This window comes from Canis lupus, chromosome 7, assembly GCF_048164855.1.
Source record: "Canis lupus baileyi chromosome 7, mCanLup2.hap1, whole genome shotgun sequence".
In the NCBI taxonomy this organism is placed as follows: Eukaryota; Metazoa; Chordata; class Mammalia; order Carnivora; family Canidae; genus Canis; species Canis lupus.
Window position 1 is genome coordinate 58594823 of NC_132844.1, and position 16203 is coordinate 58611025.

Genomic DNA, 16203 nt, shown 5'->3' on the forward strand with positions numbered 1-16203 from the left:
GCACCAGGGCTCCAGGCAGGATCGGAAAGCCCCGGGAATAACCCTTCTCAAGCTTTCTGCAACCTGTGATCATCAAGACACAGCACCTAGTGACAGTGGAAGAAGAGACCAGAGGGACAGGCCCTCGCCTGCAGCCTCTGCACAGAACAGAGTGCCCCCCGCCCACCGCAAAAAAAAAAAAAAAATTCTTTTATTGCTTCCGGTTTTTTCTATTTTAAAAAGCAATACATTTCAAAAGTAAAAAAGTTGATGAACATTAAGAATAATTCAAAAAAGAAAATTAAAATTACCTGTGATCCCACCTATTCCCCAGAAATGACTATTGTGGATATTTTGTACAAAACCTCCAGTCTTTCTTCTGCACACATCTGCAGTCTGTGGCATATTGGTCTTGTTCTCATAATGTTCATACTATTTTGTAAACGAGTTTTCCACCAAACACATCATGGTAAACATTTCCTTCATCACGGTAAATACGATTGTATGATTTTAAAAGCACGCACAGTATTCCGTCATCATCTGGAATTTATTTAAGCATTAATTTTTTTAACTATGCCCTCTTATTGAACTTTTTCACTCTTCTAAACAATGTGTGGAAGATCTTGAACGTAAATTGGGCACTTCAATTATTTCCTTAGGAGGGTGACGAGAAATGGAATTATTGGGTCAAAATGTACACATATTTAAAAATTGTTTAAATGGCCTTATTAAGGTATAATTGACATACAATAAATTGCACATATTTAAAGTGCTCAATTTCATAATTTTTGACATATGTACACACCCATGAAACCACTGCCACAATCAAGATAATGAACATGTCCATCACCCTTGTAACTTTCTCTGTGCCCCTTGTAATCTCTCCCTCCCTCTGCTCTCCCGTTCCTAGCAACCACTGCTCTGCTTTCTGTCACTATAGATTAGTTAGCATTTTCTAGAGTTTTATATAAATGAAATCATACAGTGTGTAGTCTTTTTCCTCTGGCTTCTTAGCATAATTATTTTGAGAGTCATTCACGTTACCGCATTTATCAATAGCTCATTCCTTCCTACTATGGTATAGCATTCCACCTCATGGATAGGAATGCACACATATCTTTAACACTCTTGGTACACACTACCAAACCATCTGTGGGGGTTTCTTGAGACTATCATAAAAGTGTGGTGATTTGGAGCTGACTATCCCTGAAAAGTGAAGATTGAAATTCCATTTGTTCCAAGGGCACCGTTCTGCTTTCTGAATTGCATAGGCTCCAAAATGAATTACAAGGAAGAAATAAAGAGTACCAAGAAGAAATGCAGAAGAGGACCAATGAGGGCAGCAGTGGGGTTAGTAGGGTCTAGGGGTTCATTCGTCAGCCCTCCAAGCCCAGAAGGGACCCATTTCCTGGATATGGCACTGCTGGCAAAGGAGCCTGCACTAAACCAGTTTTCATTCACTGGTGGTAACAAGCGTTGATGAGCAAGGTAATTGGGACAGTGCAGGTCCTCAGACCACACAGAAAAGTGTGTGTGAGGCACATCTGCTCCCCTGTAGCCATGCGCGAACTTTACCTTGATACAGACAAATATAACTGTAAATTAGGAAAAACAACAAAACAAAACAAAAAAACACCGTATTTGCTTTGCTACCAGACTGTAAAACCACTTGAGGTAGAATCTGTGGCTGACTCATCTTTCTACACAGGCTCTCACTCTGGTAAATTCTCAATACATTTTTCTTGAATGCTGTTGACTACATTTTCTTTGAAATAGCTCATCTCCTGCCCAGCACCACGGAGACAGAAATCAGGTGACCTCAGGGAAGATGGACTGGGGGCTGGGCCTGCCACCGGCAGGGAAGGATATGTCTTTTCAAGGAAGATGAACGTGAGAATGGCTTTCTAGCTGATTTTACATGTCACACACAAACATGTTCACATCAAAACAAGGAAGAATTCTCATGATAATCACAGTCCTCGTTTCCATAGCTGGTCATGGTTGTAGTTGATTTGTAACTATCTTCCTCCATTGCTCATTCTGCATTTCCTTTGCCTTCAGAAAACAGCTCACCTGGTCATGGCCCTTTACCTGGTGGGATGACTTAAACCTTCATTTTTGAAAGGTCTGTCTGGGCCATTAATAGTTCCTCTTGGATTGGGTCATTGCAGTTTTCCATTGACAACCGTCAGCCCATATGTTAAGAGCAATGAGAAAGATGTGCAAGGGATACAGCAGACCCACTGAGAAAAGGCACCTATCATGGAGTGGTCAGGGAGGTAACAAAGGTTGTCTGGAGGGGTTGAGCTTTAAAATAAGCCTTGAAGAATGAATAGGACTCATCCTGATGCAGGAGTTACAAAGGAGTCAGGGCAGAAGGAGCAAAGGCAGAGAAGCAGTAGGTGGGGAAATGGATGTACAGAAGGGAGTGTCAGCACAATTACTCTCAGAGGATAAGAAGCCAGGCAATACAACATGGCTGGATAATTACTCTGGTGGTTGAGAACCTCACTAGGGAGTGGAGCTGGAGAGGCGGGTACAAGCCAGGACACCATGGATTGTGCCACCATGATAGGGGGACCAGAAGGAGCCATTTGAAAGTTTGAGTAGTGACTTAGACATATATTTTAGGCGAGTCTTTGTTGTTGCAGTATGGAAGAGCAAATAAGGAGGATGAGACCAAATCAGACAGACTAGTTATGAGGGAACCACAATGATCAGCAAAAGGGGTGTGAAAACCTAAAATAAAGGAGTGTTGGCCGGAAAGCAGAAGTAGAGGTAAGTATGACAAATATTTCGAAGGCAAAATTGGTAAAGCTTGGTGTTTGATTGCAGTGTGGCAGCTAAGAGAGAGGAAGAGTCAACAGCAATTCTCAGGTTTTCAAAGAGGCTCAGTGTGGACAGCATATCACTAGGACAGACCTGGCTTATTCCTCCTTTCCATCCTTCAAGATCAATAGAATTCTAAAACTATAGCCAGTGCTTAATAATATTTCTGAATGAATGAATGAAGAGTCATAAATAGGGCCATCGTCTTGCCTAAATGCCAACTCCAAGGGGATATCCATACAGAGTACAAAATGAATGATGCCCTGGCGTTGGGCAGCTGGAGGCCCTGCAGGGAAACTTCAGGTGACGCCCTATCTCAGCAGCCTGAGCTCCATAGGGGAGAATGCTAAATGAGCCTTCAGCCATGGCAAGGAACAGAGGATACCAAATAACCACAAACAGAGATGACTTGGATCCTTGTCACATTCAGGATACTGGCAGCTCATCAGGTCTCATGAGAGAAGAATCCCAGGAGCTTGACCTAGAAAGAAAAAAAAAAGATTTGGAGACTTTTGTTAGCAAAAGAATTGAACATGAGCAAGGTCAATGTTTACAGAGTCACAAAATAAATACCAAAACAAAGAGATTCCATCCCTCCTCTTAGTATAAGAATGTTATCAGAGGTCAGCTAATCAGAAACTCTACTTCCTGAAAAAGAGATCACCATGAATTTGGATCCCCGTCTGCAGAGAGGAGGTAAGATCAAAGACTACGACAGATTTTTAAGGCTTTATATAGATTATGGTAAATAAAGTTACTAGAAGTTAGGTAGGTGTTTGTGGCACATCCCTTGTATAGAACAGGATAATTGACTACTTTTCTCTTCCATCCCTTCCCTTTTTTGCCTTGGTTGAAAACTTCTCCATGGGCTTCATAGATCCCTGCCAGAAGCCTTCTTAGCTGAGTATCTTGAGCAAGTTTTTAGACTCTCATTCCTCAAGATTCATCACTGTAGGACAGATAAAGTAGCCCTGAGATTTGAGGGCCCATGGAAGGAGGATGGGGAAGATTATAAATATGACCCCAATTCTTCATCCCTGCTGTATCCATACTCTTTGTCAGGTAGCTTTGTGTTGCCTTCCAAGGCTGTGTCTGGGCTTAGTCATGAAGTTGTTTGGGCCAACAGGATAAAGTGGAATTAATGTATATCTGTTCTGAACCCAGACTTCATGAGACCTTGTATGTTTCTTCTTGCTCTCTTTTGCATCTATCATCACCATGAATTTGGGGGGCTGTTGTAGGACTGAATGAGATACTACACATAATATGTGCTCAATAAATGTCAGATTTTATTCTAGGGGCTGAACCCTGTCATTATTTTGGAACAAATCAACCTTTAGGGTTTCCCAAAGAAAAAGCATGACCCTGTTTTGTGAGAATTAAATGAGATAAGGGAGAGGGAAGTATTTTGTACACTGTGAAGAATTCTATGCCAGATAAAATGATGATTGCTGTGTAGAGATGAAGAAGGAGAATCAGGCACTTTACTCTCTGGAGATACTGAGGATTTTCACCCAGAGTTGTAACATTTTGTCTTTAATTCAAGGCCTGTAGCTCGGTTTGGAGATTTGTGCACCAAATTGCTCAAGAACAAGACTTGGGACTCCCCTCCAGGACCACCCAAGAGTCTGAGCAGCCACAGGACGCCTGCAGCTTGTTGACTTAAGAATACGAACCATTGGAATGTACTACACCTGTCTGTACTGGCTACCTAGCCTTGTAGTCCTTCAAGGTGTTTAATTTAATCTGCAGAACTCTATACAGTGGGACCCTCATTCCCTCTGAGGTTATTGCTTGCTTTTATAACATTGAGCTAGGAAGTTGTAAAATTATAGAGTGTGGGAAAATTACTGAGAGCCTAACCTTGGTTTGACCACCTACCAACTATGTGGTCTTGAGCAAATCATTTCACTTCTCTAGGCCTCAGTTTCCTGGCCTATAAAATGGGGCTTATAATCCCTGCTCATCTCTCAAGGTAATGAGAATTGAGAAAGTATTTGTGCAACATAAACAATTATATAAAATAAATACATAAAGTTATTCTTATCATTTCTGCTATATTAGTTGAGTTAGGCTACTCTCTGCTCCAAGAACACGACAAAGAATCATTTCTTCTTCACATAAGCCAAGTGCGGATTGTGGGGTTCTGGAAGGTGACTCTCCTCCATGCAGTGATTCAGGGATCCAAGATGCCTCCATTTTCAGATGCTGACATCTCAACATCTGAGTTGCCCTGGGTTGTGGACAAAGAAGAGAAAGACAGCCAATGACCCACGATGTTATCAATAGTCATACCTAGGGATGGTCATACATCACTTCTGCCTACATCCCATAGACAGAACCCAATCATGGGGCCCCATCCTAAATGCAAGTGAGAGTGAGAGTCTGGGGGGGGCTCATGGACTAGTTGGTGAACACCACTGTCTCTGCTATGTTTGCACTATTGACAAAGAATTTACATGCTTAGGAAACTGCAGGATGAAGTTCTAAGACCTTAGAATTAGACAAGCCTAGATTCAAATCCAAGCTTTGTTTCATACTGGCTATATGACATTGAGCAGTATTCACCTTTTCAGAGCCTCAGTTTCTTCATCTTTAAAATGGGAGTGTTAATGGGGCACCTGGGTGGTTCAGTCAGTTAAGTGTCTAACTCTTGGTTTTGGCTCAGTTCATGATCTCAGGGTCATGGGATTGAGCCCTGAGATGAGCTCCATTCTCAGCAGGGAGCCTATTTGAGATTCTCTCTCTCTCTCTTTCTCTCTCTCCCTCTGTCCCTTCCCCCCCTCTCTCTAGAGTGAATAAATGAATCTTTAAAAGGAAAATGGGAGTGTTAATAGAACCTACCTCACAGTTTCACTGTAAGGACTATATGAAGTAAGGAATGTAAAGTACTTTTTATCTGACACATAATAAATGTTTAATAAATGGTGGATTTTTATTTTCATTCTAGTCTCTGAATCTTGAAACTGCTACTTCACTTCTGTGAGTATGTATGCTAGTTTGAGAAGGAAAGATCTTCACACTTACCAACTCCCATCTTAGAAACACCTGACTACTAGTAGTAGAACATGATCAAAATGACCTAGGAAAGAAGTAATCATTTGAGGGTTATTCTTTTTTTTTAATTTTTTAAAGATTTATTTATTTATTCATGATAGACATAGAGAAAGAGAGAGAGGCAAAGACACAGGCAGTGGGAGAAGCAGGCTCCATGCTGGGAGCCTAACGTGGGACTCGATCCTGGGACTCCAGATCGAGGTGCCTGGGCCAAAGGCAGGTGCCAAACCGCTGAGCCACCCAGGGATCCCTGGGTTATTCATTTTTCAAAAAAGCATCCCATACTGTGGTCCAGGTGCCAATCATCAGAGTATCTATGTGCAAATTGGGAAAAAAGGACTTCTTGCTGTATCACAATCCCATGGGCCCATTGCCTGATGAATGTGGATTTTACTCACTCCTCAGCCAAGCACTCTTGTGCAGTGACCAACCTGCACAATTGTACCCAGAAACCCTACCAATAATATAAAAATAAAGAACATCTAGTCCTAAACCTGAGGAGCTCACCAGCAAGCTCTGGGAAGATAGATCCACAATCCATCAGCTCTACTTCCCAGTGGAACAGAGAAGAGGAAGCAAATACGTGGGTGGATACAAAAGTCAAAGAGTTGTCCTTTCTTTCTTCTTTTCTTTCCTACAAACTTGCCTGTCTTCAGTGTACTGACTTTCAGTCTTGGATCTTCTCTGCAGAGTTAAAACAAATTCAGTTGCTTTTGGTTTCCCTGATTGGGGTCAATCATAGTCCAAGATACAGAAGTTACATCATTCCAGTTTGTTCTAATTGAGATTTACATTAGATCCTTCCTCAGCAAGCCTGGGGAGCCTGTTTTCCAGTCCCTCCCCAACTCTCTAACAGGTTGTTTACTTTGGAGAACTCACTTAAAGTCCCCATGCCTCAGTTTCCCCTCCCATTGAATGAATGAATGTGGGATATTCATCACAAGCGTATTGAGGGGGACACGTAAGAACATCATGAGCTTTGAAAATTATTAACCAATATTATACACAAATACGAATGCACTGAGATTATTGTTATGTGTATAATTGGTGAATCTGTACAGTAATTAGGAGTTCTGTTTTCTATAAAATAGCTTTAGAAAACACTTTTACTTATTTGTTCTAAGAACTTTCTCCAAAAGGGTACAAAGTGGCCCCTAGAATGTGATCCTAAGAATTATAGTAAGCTATAAATAAGAGAATCCTGAAAAACAGTAGCATAAGCAATTTAGAAATTTTATATTTTCCCATATAACAAGATGTACCTAGAAAGTACTGGTATAGTGCTAGCCCGGCAACCATACTATCCGAGACCCAAGCTCTTTCTGTCTTTCCTCCCAGCCATTCTTAGCTTATGCTGTCAACTCAGGGTTAGACTATCCTCCAGCATTACATTCTCATTTCAGGCAAGAAAAAGGACAGGGACAAAGGGAGTCTCCACTCCCTTTTGGGAGTTCTACTGGATACTTTATTTACTTTTCATTGGCCAAAGAAGTGTCACATGACAACTCCTTGCTGCAAAGGAAGCCGGGAAATGTAGATTTTTAGCTAGCTACGTAGTTCTTTTTTTTTTTTTTTTAAAGATTTTATTTATTTATTTGCGAGAGGGAGAGCATGAGCAGAGGAAGGGGCAGAGATAGACGGAGAAGCAGATTCCCTGCTGAGCATGGATCCCAACACAGGGCTCAATCCCAGGACCCTGAGATCATGACCTAGACCAAACACTTAACTGACTGAGCCAACCAGGCACTCTTGGCCACATGGTTCTGATAGCAAGGAAGAAGAGAATTATGGATATTAGGTAGCCACCTAATAGTGTAGATCAGATGATTTAGGTGACCATCAAGGAAATAAAATGTGATAAAAAAGTATATGTGGGGTAACTGCCCATATCAATCAGCTATTTCCACAATGACATTGCCTTACCATCATGAAACCTCAGTGATACACAACAATAAACATCAAGGAGTAGTGGGAGTGGGTGGTGATCAGCTAAATGGCTTTGCCAAACTTGACTGGATTTATTCACATGTCTGGGGGTCGGCTGGTTGTTGGTCGATATACACTGGTGTCAGCTGGGACCACTGGGGTGATTTGGCTCTGTGCCTCAATGTAACCCTTCTCCAACAAACTAGCTCATGCATGTTGTCATGGCGATGATAGATGCAAAAGAGATCAAGAAGAAACATACAAGGTCTCATGAGGTCTGGGTTCAGAACAGATATCCATCAATTCCATTTTATCCTGTTGGCCAAAATAAGTTCATGACTAAGCCCAGACACAGCCTTGGAGGGCAACACAAAGCTACCTGACAAAGGGCATGGATGCAGCAGGGATGAAAAATTGGGGTCATATTTAGAATCTTCCCCATTCTTTTCTGTGGGCCCTCAGACCTCAGAGCTAAAAGAGGGATTAAGTGTCTAAAAAGGATTCTCCAGGCAGTAGGGTTCATCACATTCACACTCACTCACAGGTCCGCCTATAGAAGAGTTAGGTCCAAGCAGTGTGATCACTTTATTTCATACAGTTCACTCTGGGAGTTGAATGTCTTCCCAGAAAGTAGAGAGATAATGTCAGGATTTTTAAATGGTAGAAGAGCCAAGACGACAAAGGGCTGCATCAGGGATAGGAGGAGGAATACAAATCCTTCAGCTGCAAAAACGGTCCCTTACCTGAACTTGGCTCTTCACCTAAACTTGGAACTAACATAAAACTGAACCTGTTTCAAAGCCGCCTTTTCTGCACACTGCCGCTATTGTGCTGTGGGTGGTACAGATTTAGCTAACCCTACAAAATCCATTTCCCTGGACACATCCTGCAAGGTTTCTCTGACTGCTGGTGGTAAAACACCTCCATGGAGCTCATTCGTCAAATAGTGCTGTCATTCAGCCCCATTCCTCCTAGAGGCACACGCTGGAGGGGAGAATTTCTCCTCTGGGGTCTTGGGCTTGTCTGTTCATGGTCTTGTAAGTCACAGCAAGGAGAGAAGAAAACATGGAGGGGGAAATAAAAGTGTCCAAAGGAAACAGTGAACTGTACAGAAATGGTGCTTTAAGACCAGCTTCAGGAGAACCTGACAAGGACCTTCTTTCTCTAAAGAGAAGAACAAGAATGCGCTCAGGGTAGGGCTTTGCACTAAGGTAGTATGGTGGAGTGGGTTGCGAGAGGCCTGATTTCCACTTTAGATAAGTGAGAACCCCTTACACAGCAGACACCCTCCCAGCCCTTTGAGTCTATGTCTGGGGGAAAAACCAGGAGGCCAACAACTCAAAGAATATATACGGGATAGTGCATGCGTCCTCCCCAAGGAGGAGAAGATGGCAGGCGAGCTTGGGATTGGGATGACCGGGAAAGAAGAGCTCCCAGCCCAGGAAAGCAGGTGCTTAACAACGAGCCCTTAGAAGGGGCAGTGGGGGGAGGGAGTGTCTGCTGCATCAAAGAGAGGAGGAGAGGACACTGCGAGGGCATATTTTGGAAAAGCGGGATTATGGAAACAAACTTTGCTTTAGAACTCAGAGGAACTGGGACACGGAAGGCTCTCTACTATGTGTGGCCAGTTTTCCCAGCAGACGATCTCAGCACCCAGATCCCAAAAGAGTGACCACGTCCGACAGGGACAGCTGCTTGGCATCTTTGAACCTAATGTGCCATTCCAAGAGGAGGATGGGTTATTATAGTTAGTGATTCAATGTAGGAGTTCACAGCCCTCAAATTAATTGGATCTAAATATCCATTCATGGATCAAACAGGAGCCAATCACTCACTGTGTGCCAGCGGGGTATTTGATTCCCTTCCTGGCCCCACGACACGGATGACAAATGCCATCACCTCCCAGCCACAGGTGGGGACCCCAGCCAGGGAGCTACAGCAGAGCCCCAGAGCAGGCCTGCCCGGAAATGCACAGGTCAGCCTCTTGTTTCCCCACCCTCACTTCTAGACCATATTTCCTGCCCTGAAATGCTGTCCACAGCCAGACCCAGAGCAGGGGGGGAAAGGAAAAAAGAAAAGAAAGAAAAGAAAAAAGGGCTTTTAAAATTAGTGTAGTAGGATATGGGGCTGGTGGGAGGAGGGATGAGAAGAAGGATCTTGGAAGTACTCCAGCTATTTTATTCCAGCGTTTTCATTCCGGTTTGGAGGTCTGGGACACATTGATTCACAACTTTATAGCTCTCATTCAGTGTTGATTTATGGGTTGACCAATCTGGGCCTAATCAGTTGGAGAAGGATTGGTTTTTTGGTCCAATAATGTTATATTTATGAGCCCATGAAGTGCACCGTGGCTGAGGCCCTGCCTGGAGTCAATAGAACAGAACTTCTAAGATCTCAGAGAGGGGAGTTCACAGACTATTTTCTGCTCCCAGATCAGACTTAAAGCTCCTCTTTACATTAAAGGCTTCTGGTGTCATTTCGTATTTAAACTCCAAACTGCCTGCCTGTAAATCTTTCACAACCGTGAACAGCTCTGACGGTTTCGAATGTTCCTGGTTCCGTCTGCCTGTCACTTTTCCCCCTCTCTTTCTTTTGACTCTGGAAGGAGCTGGCCGGAGAGCCGAGCCTCAGTCGCTGCTGGGTGCTCGCTGGATACCCTGCAGCTGCAGAAGCAGGGCAGCCGTCGGATGTGCTGGGGGAGAAGCCGGCCAAGGCCACGCAGAGTTCAGCGGGTTATCGCACACTTCCGGCTCGATTTGTGGTTATTCTGGTTCAGTAACTATAAAGAAATGAGCGGCCTGAATAGACAGGAACTAGTCGAGAAGCCTGCCTTGGTGGGGAGGAAACAGAGGTACTCAGATCACAAGCATCTTTGTGTTTTTCTTTTGAGGGGAAAGAAATTTTCCTTGTCACTCTTGGGAGTCTGTTCGCTGGCCCCAGCTGGGTCCGTAAATGCCCAGGGCAGCCTTGACCCCCTAATGCACCCCTGGAAGTCTCCTGACAATAGGTTCATGCCCGTGGTTCATCCTGGGAAGAGAGGAATCGAGCAACAGAAAGACCCCTCAGAAAAATCACAAGCATCTGACGGGTAAAGGAGAGAGCGGCAAATTCTAAATTTCACAGTCAGAGCCTATAGAAATGACCCTGTCAATGTACCTATAAAAGGGGAGATTTCAGCATCCTGGGTAGATTGTTTATTATTACTGGAGGAAAAGTCAAATGCGTTGTCCAGACCGAGGATCAGCAAGCATTCTCTCTGCAAAGGGTTAGATAATAAGTATTTTTGGCTTTGCAGGGCACATCCGGTCTCTGTCACATATGCTTCTGCTGCTGCTTCTTTCACAATTTAAAAATGTAAAAATCACCCTTTGCTTTCAGGCTGAATGAGATCAGGTTATGGGCCATAGTTAGCCTGACCTCTGGTTTAGAAAACTAAAACAATTTTATTTTCATTTAAAAATCTGGATCCAGGGCACCTAGGTGGTTATGTGGTTGAGCATATGCCTTCGGCTCAGGACATGATCCCGGGGTCCTGGGATCAAGTCCCACATTGGGATCCTTTCAGGGAGCCTGCTTCTCCCTCTGCCTGTGTCTCTGCCTCTCTCTGTGTGTCACTCATGAATAAATAAATACATTCTTTTAATAAAAATAAAATTCTGGATCCATCTTACATGTGTGTACACGTGTGTGTTGAGTGTATGTCCACTCTCAGGGGCAAAGGTGTTGGAGAGGTGGACGGTTCCAGGCTGTCCCATCTCACCACTGGAAAGAGTCCCTCAAGGGGAGCCTAGAAATGCTATGGTAGGAAGAACACAGGACTCAGGAGATGGTAGCTTCCATCCCAGCCCAGCTCCTCATCCGCTAGGTAACCCCAAGCAAGTCATCAACCTTTGTAACCCTTCCCAGAAGATGGCACAGTGAAAGGGGTCAGGCCAGATGCCATCCAAGCACCCTCCAGAATGCGGTATTCCATGCAGCCATCTCAGACGCTTTGGGGAACAAGGTGGGATGGAAGAGGAAGGAAGGAATAAAATCTGTTAGATCTGTTCACTGCAGCTCAAAGCACAGCCAAGTCGGAGATGATCACTCCACCCCACCCCACCCCACCCCACCCCACCCCACCGCACCCCCCGTCAGAAAACCCGCTTTGGGAGCAGTCGCTTGGCCCGCGCCCGGCCCAAGGAGACCGGGAGGAAGGCTGGGCCCGGGAGCGCAGGCCCTCTCTGCCATGCTCACCACGGAAACAAGCTATGCGGCCCGCGCACAGCGCCAAGAATCCGGGCAGCTGAATGAGCCATGCCATTGTGGGCAGACACCAAGGCTCCCAGAAAACAAGCAAAGGCGAGGCCTGGAAGCTGCAGCGGAGGCAGGTCATCATGACCTTCCCTCCTGGGCCAGCACCAGACTGGCCGACGGACAGGTCTTTGCCTCCGTCCAGGCGGCGCGGGCAGTGCTCAGGAAGCAAGAGGTGGAGCCCGGCCACTGCTCCCCCCGGCCCCCGCAACTGAGCCCTCCATCCACATTTACTAAGCACCAGCTCCGTGTCTGAATGGTGCTGGGCATAGCGGGGAGGGGGGTAACAGGATACAGTGTCTGCTCCGGGGACGGCGGGGCCAGGGGAGTGCCCTCCAGAGAGCACGTGGGCAGTGGCAGCAGCACTTGGTGTGTTTTGGAGGAAGAAGCTGGAGCCAAGAGCCTTGGAAGATGCTCCTGGTGGCCTCTCATCAGAGGCTTTGCACATTTGCCTGTGGCAATGGTTTGAGCCCACTGGGTACTGGCCAGCCTCATCCATGAGAGCCAGGTTAGCCTGCTTGCTGCTTGCTAGGGTCCTTGCTTTATAGGAAGCTTAGAAAATGCCCCCGAGACTCGAGATTCTAATACTGGCACCCATGAGACTTGAAGAAATCCTTGCATTTTCTGGCCCTCCCAGCAGAGTTGGTTGTTTAAGTCAGGTGGCCCAAGGTGGCAAGGAGTGAGGGAGACAAAATTCAATTCTAGCTAAGTCACCCTGTACATGTAATGTAGTTAATGATATTGACCTTAAAGGTACTTCAGAGCCACCGATATGGCTCAGCTCTTCTGGCATCTCTCCTCATCCACTCTTTCTTGTACCTTGTCTTGTCCTCCAGCATCTCCTCTCCCTCCCATGCCCAACATGTATGACACCATTGGTGCTGTGACTGGAGGTGGGGGGAGCTGAAGGGGTCCCCTTGTTTTCTGGTTTATTATTCGAGTGTTAGCATTCTTTCATTTTTTCAGAGACCTAAAACTCCCAGAGAGCAACTCAATTGTAGCCCTGGGGGAGAATCACCAGCCAAAGGCAATTCGACTACTTTGACCTACTTCCGAAAGGAACAAGTCCAACAATGTGATAGGCAGCCCCAGGTGGGGGCACAGCCAAAGCCCTCGGAGACAGAAAGATCCAGGCTCTGTCAGTTACCAGCTGTGTGACCATGGCCAAGTGACACGACCTCTTTGTACCTCAATTTCCTGATCAATGAAGTGAGTGTTATAGGACCTAGTTCCCAACCTTGCTTACAGGGTTGATATGAGAAATAAGATCTTGTACATAGACAGAGCATATGACACAGATGCCCGATAGAAGCCCAATAAATGCTAGTGCCTATGTCCTTTAGATAAAGGAATATGTTCTAGGGTAAGTCGCAGGGCTGGCTTCCTGTCTCCCAGAGTGGCAATACACATTGGTGACCTACTATTATCCAAGACTCAACAGCTTCCCAAGAAGGCTCTAAAACCCGGCCTGTCCGCACTCAGGATCAGAGCCATCTCTTCGGGATAATGCCTTGTGGGCACTCCCTAGACTATTGAGTGGTATCAGATGAGAGAGCCAAGGTGCCTGTGTGCACTGGGGCTGGGTCCTGAGGGTCAAGCAGGCCCTCCTCTGCCACCACAGGCAATGACCATGTGGGTCTCAGGGTGTCTGCTCCTCAGTGCTGCCATGGCCAACAGAGCTTACTCTTTGTGGGACAGCTGCTTTCTTCAGCTATTCCACTGCTTTGACTCAAGTTCCTGTTGGCACTGGTCATTTGCCTATCTGCTGTCAAATGTGCTTAGTCCTGTGTCATCAGGATGGAGGGTCCAGAAACTGCACTTCCCAGGGCCTCTCCAGTGGCAGCTTCCAGGTTCTGGAAAAGGGAGATGCCGGCTGAGAGCCAGAAGGTTAGAGGAGGGGAGAAACAACTCTTTCCCTCCCACTGCTCTCCGGTGGGGGTCTCAGGCAATAATGACTGCACTAGTGATACCCTAGGGTGATGGTGGCCATGGCTGTAGTGGCAGGGGCTGAGGCTTCTCAGCTCTACTGCCAGGACTCTGGAATCACTCGGGTCCTGCACTCCCTTGGCCACCCCATAGCCTGGGGCTGGTAGTGCTTTCTTGTAGTTACTCATCTTGGGTAACCTTAGCTTCCCCTCCATGCTCCTCCAGCCCTTGCAACACCCTTGTTTCTGAATAAGAGCTCCTCTGTGTGCAAAACTTAGATGGCTTCTGTTTCCTGATAAGACCCAGCATAACGCACCATCTGAGGGACCATTTGAGATTCGTCTCTCCCAGGTGGCTTTGCACATCTCTGCTCTGGCCCACTATGCTCTGATTTCAACCTTCAGAAGGCAGTCTTGTTTTCATTTCCTCCTTTTTTCCAGGTTCTTGAATGGAACCACCCCAAGGCCCCCGCATCCCTCCTACCACCATTCATTCACTTCCTCTTTTAGAACCTCAATGAAGCCACAGCAGCAACCTAAAACAAGAAGTAGGAATGTGTGCCCTTTGACCCAGAAATCACACCTCTAGGAACTTATCTTAAGGACACACAGAAGAGCAAAAACATGCATGCCCCACATACAGGCATGAATGCACTACTCACGATTGTGAAAAATTAGAAACCAAAGCATAGGACTGGTTAAGTAAATGTTGCTTCAATATATAACATCTATTTTTTTTTAAGTGGAAAAATTTCCAGCCATTATCAAGTTCAATAAAAAAAAAAAAAACAAAGCAGGCTGCAGAACAGTAGGCATAGGGTGATCACAGTTAAGTAGAAGTACACACATATGTATGCATTTTGGGCAGAGACACAGATGTTTCAAATAGTAGTTGCTGAAATACTGACAGTAGTTATCTCTTGGGGGTGGATTTCGGGGTGGGTTTCATATTCTTTTTTGATCTCCTCTGTATTGTCTGAATTGTTACAATTGATGTGTCCCTTTTACAAAACACTGTTATTTTTTAAAAGGCAGTATGCTGAGATAACAAAACAGACCAAAGGTCCTTCCCTCACTGAGCTCATATTCTAATGACAAAAAATAAACATATAGTATGTGGGGCGGTGATTCTTTTGTAAGGCACACCCCCCTGAAAAGAAAACAAAACAAAAAACCCACACAACAACAAAACAAGAAAAGAGAATAAGTGGGTGTCGAGGGTTAAGTTTAGGGGGAGGGTTACAACTTTTAAAAGGAGGTTTGAGCAAAGACCTGAAGGTACGAGGGAGGAAGTCATGTGACCTAGCTGAGAAGAGTGGTCCAGATTGAAGAAATAGCCAGTGCAAAGGCCCTGATGTAGAACGTGCCCAGTGCATGGGAGAAGCAGCAAGGAGGCTGGGAGGACTAGAATGGAGGATAGTGATAAAAGATGAGATCGAGCAGATAATAGGAGACTAAATTATGTAAAACTTTGGCTCTTCCTCTGAGTGAGATGGAAGCTACTGAGTCTGTGTAGGAGAGTAACCTGGTTAGAAATGTTTTTAAAAGACCGCTCTGGCTTCTCTGGGAGGACAGGAGGGAGAGGGGAGGCCAGTTAGGAGGTGACTGCAGTAATTCAGGTGGGAGAAGACAGTGGCTTTGGCCAGGCGGTAGCAGTGAGAAGTGGCTGGATAATAGAACTCGTTAGAAGAGAGAGCCAACGTGACTTGACGTGGGATTGGGTATGTGCATGAGAGAAAGAGGGGCCAAGGATTACCCCAGAGTTAGAGTGAGAGGGTCTTGAAATCACTGCCCCACTCAGTGTAGACCCCCGTTTGCTTCCGCACCAGCAGCTGCTCATCTGGCCTCTGCTGGAATGCCCTCAAAAACAGGCCCCTCACTACCTGACAAAGGTGAGCTGCTGTAACTGCTGATATGTGGGACCCTGTCTTAAGCCTGCTCTCTCTGCCATGGGTCTTACACTGACTTTCAGCATACCCATCGTATGCTTGTCTTATGTTGTGCCAACCCTAATGACACCTACGCCTGGGGCTGAACAGGTATCAGGATAGTTTAGTGTCACTCAGAGGGAAATTTCAACCTAGAATCTACAAATCTCGATTTCTTTTTTTCTGCCCAGCCCTTTCAAACCAATATTTTGTTTGAACTCCATTCCATTGCCTTGGCCATTCCTTCTGCAAAGTCCTGCCCTTCC